The sequence below is a fragment of the Camellia sinensis genome, chromosome 1 (genome assembly GCF_055761805.1).
Source record: "Camellia sinensis isolate YWXY chromosome 1, ASM5576180v1, whole genome shotgun sequence".
NCBI lineage: Eukaryota > Viridiplantae > Streptophyta > Magnoliopsida > Ericales > Theaceae > Camellia > Camellia sinensis.
Window position 1 is genome coordinate 73696589 of NC_138961.1, and position 3869 is coordinate 73700457.

A 3869-nucleotide genomic window follows, 5' to 3' on the forward strand; every position below is an offset into this window, starting at 1 on the left:
CGGCCATGACACAGACTGTTGTTTTCGTTTTCGCCATGAAGTTCCAGATCTGATTGACAATAAGGTCATCACTCCAGCGGGTCCTACAAAGTCTATCGACACTGGATTGATGAGCCGGGCGGATAATGTGACTATGTGATCGGGGATGAACCACATGCTGATGGCGCTCACTTTACTCCAAATGTGGTGGATGGCATACACTTTTTAACACTTTGAAAATGCTATTTATTTTACTTTCGAACTTGGATATTGAGTCAGTCTTGTTGTTTTGAGTCAGTCTTGTTGTGTTAGAGTCAGGTGATTTTGGGCGTGTTAACTCGGACATCACATCACTGTCTTATTTTGTTTGTCTTTTTCACTCTTTGAGTCTGTTTCTACCATTGAGCCAGTTACGCCAGAAGATCTGAATGAAATGACAGTACTTTTCCACTTACTTCTATCGTGCCTTTAAATCATTGCATTGACCAAAGTTTTTTTCAAAACTGTTTCCAAAACTGTGGTGAAAACAAAGGGGGAGGAATTCCTTGGGATTTGTAAAATTTGATCGATTGAGAGGAAGAAAGGCGTGCTAAACCCTTAATGAATGAGATCATGTTTGTTAATGTGAGTACTGAAAATGATCCTAGCTTGATCCAGATTAGTTCTACATTGTCTTCAGAAGAGCACAAACGACTAGTCGCTTTATTAAAAGATTTCAAAAAATGTTTTGTGTGGTCCTACGAAGACATGCCTGGAATTAATCTTGAGATTATACAGCATACGATCACTCTCGGCCTCGAGACTCGATCCATGATGCAGAATGCTTAAACAATCAACCACAATGTGAGGCTTGCATGGCCGGATTCAAAGCAGCCCTTGAACTAGGGGCAATAAGGTTAGATGTCATCAAAGGAAGCTTGCAAAGCTGGATGAGAAGCATCCCTTGAACTAGGGGCAAAAAAGGTCAGATACACTCGAAGATTCAAAACTGGGTCATTTCTCAAGCCAATGGAGATCGGCAAGAAAGCCAAATCCCCGAATCTAAGAGAAGAAATTTTTTGTTGAAGGACAATCAAGTTGTTATCCATGACACTAGGGGCAAATTCAGACCTAATTGGATTAGCCTTTACATCATCAAGACTACATCATCAGCGAACAACAGCCATTCTCCTAGATTCAGATGGCTTAGAGATCCTACGACCGATCAACATGGACAAGTTAAACTTTTCTGTCCTTGAGAAGCTCGCTGGGCCGAAAACCTGGAAGGGCAACCTAGGCAAAAGTTAGAGCAAGACCAAAAAAAAAAAATGAACAAAAATGAAAAAATGGAAACAAAGAACAAAAAAGAAAAGAAAAGAAGAAGAAAGAAAAATGAAAAGGAAAAATAGAGCTCGCAAGGTTGAAAACCCGGAAGGGCGGCTTTAGCAAAAGTTAGAGTCTAAAAGGAGAGCGTTAATACCCTGAGTGTACCTTAACCGCCTGGAACTACATGCGGCCTGATTCCCATCTTTGGGATACGTAGGCAACTTCGTTCTGAAGTCCAGCCCCAACCATTTTTCAACCTACTTGTCTCATTCATGTTGATTGGCTTACCCTTGTTCAACTCGACTATCCTATTCATGTGAAAATTGGCTCATCTTCGTTCAAAATTGATTGTCTACTCCGTTAGAAGGATTCAACTGCAAGACAATTCAAGTTCAGATTTGGGGTTACGCATCTCAAGAGTTAATTCCTTGTTGGTCGGGTAATGGCCTTTTGCAAATAGGTTTGAGGATTTTTAGTGAAGTTGACTAATTCTCTTGAAAATTATTTCATTTTTCCAAAACTGGATCATTTCTTGGACCCATAAAGAAAAAAATTTAGTGCTCATAGCCTGACTTACATGATTTCAAAGCAGAAAGTCGAACAAGCATGTTAATCTTACTCTCATGTTGGTCAAAATTGTTTTAGTAGAAAGCCAAAAACAAAATATGGTCAAAATGATAAACTAGGGGCACAGTCGAGTCAGGTTTTCTGTCTTTTCCCCATTATCAATACATTCGCCAGAAAAGAGCACAACTGAAGCTAGCAACAGAGGCCAAAAAACTTTCTCATCCTCCGAATAGTGAGGTATTGAACTAAGTGTGAAGCACGAATGCTGGATATTCGAGCCCCCTCATAAGGTCCACAACTTCCAGCTTATCCATTAACCACACCTGGGAAGGGATAAAAAAATAAGAGAGATTAAAGAATAAAGTGATGTGCGATGAGAGAAAATTTAAAGAAAGGGCTTTTCAAAGAAAATAGAGATTGAGTGCCAAAGTGATGCGAGAATCACAAATAAGAAAGTGTGGGAAACAATACCTGGAGAAGCAGTGGGCTCTCCATAAACTGAGAGGTCTCCCACCAGTGGTAAACATCCGAGTGTTGTGTTTGTTGTGTTTGTTTATCTCGATTCTTGTTTTGAGTCGTTTTGAGTGTAAATAGATGTGTGTAAGTTGTTTTACTTTACTTTTCCTTTGTTGAGTCGTTTTGACTATGGTCAGTCGTAGGCTCAATACCCGGCTAAGAATTCATTCTTGGTTTCAATTTCAAAAATAAATCGTTTTATGCTCAGAGTGCTGTGTCATTCCCAACATGATGTACAAAATAGAATTCCTTCTTTTATAAACTGTAGGGTCTACCCTTGATCAAAAGAGAGAGCAACCAAACAAGGACCTATCTGAAGCTACATAGGTTCCGGACTGCAAAGCAATAGAAAAGAGAGAAAATTGGAGCATTTGAGTTTGTTTCAACTTCAGCAATTTTCGAGATTGCATTCCGGATGCACCTTCTCAGGTCTTGTCTTTTCTCCAGAGTATGAGTGTACCTCTACCTTAAGCTTAGGCTCAAGCCTGCTTCAAGCTAGAATGGCGATCAAAGTGCTATCCGCGAAGTCCATTCCCTGTCAGAGACATCTTGGCTGTGTTTGCAATGAGTTCCTAGGAGACCAACAGCAACGGTGGAAACTAGAGTTCGAATGGCGATGCCTAGAATACAAAGGCTTGGAATTTCTGAGACTAAAGTCTGGTTTAAATACCCAGGGGTGTATCCCCGACTTGAAATCTGTATGGCAGCCCCATAGATTGAGATAGCATGTGTGCACCTCAATTCTGGATACTGAACCAATCTAGTCTGTCACCCCGTTAGAGAATAGGGAAAGTTGTGAATATGATCAAGAAGAAAAGCGGCATCCATGGCTTCTACATGCAGAGGTTACCCCTTGTCAACATTTGAGGGCCTTTGAACTATGAGTCGAAGGTAAGAGTTTGAAGAACACAAGGGGGAGATCCTCGTCAGAGTAGAGCGGTTCATCGCCACTCACCCCATGAGGTACTTTCTAAAGTGTCGCTTTGTTTGTTTACTATATTTCCTATGCATCTATCGCACAATCTCATCATACTCTTTGCAACCATCGCATCGTCTCAGGACCTCTTCTCACGATTTCTGCGTGGTTTGAGTGTTTTTTTTTCTCACACAATTTCAGCGTGTTTCGAATTTTTCTCAGGATGCGTAGAACGCGACCCTAAGCAGTTTTCTTAGGACCTCTTCTCAAGATTTCAGCATGGTTTGAGTGTTCTTTTCCTCACACTATTTTAGCGTGTTTGGAATTTTTCTCAGGATGCGTGGAACGTGACCCTAAGCGGTTTTCTTAGGACCTCTTCTCACGATTTCAGCGTGGTTTGAGTGTTCTTTTCCTCACACGATTTCAGCGCATATGGATTTTATCTTAGGACGCGTGGAACGTGACCCGAAGTGGTTTTCTCAAGACCTCTTCTCACGATTTCAACGTGGTTAAGAGTGTTCCCTTTTCCTCACATGATTTTAGCGTGTTTAGAATTTATCTCAGGACGCGTGGAACGCGACCCTGA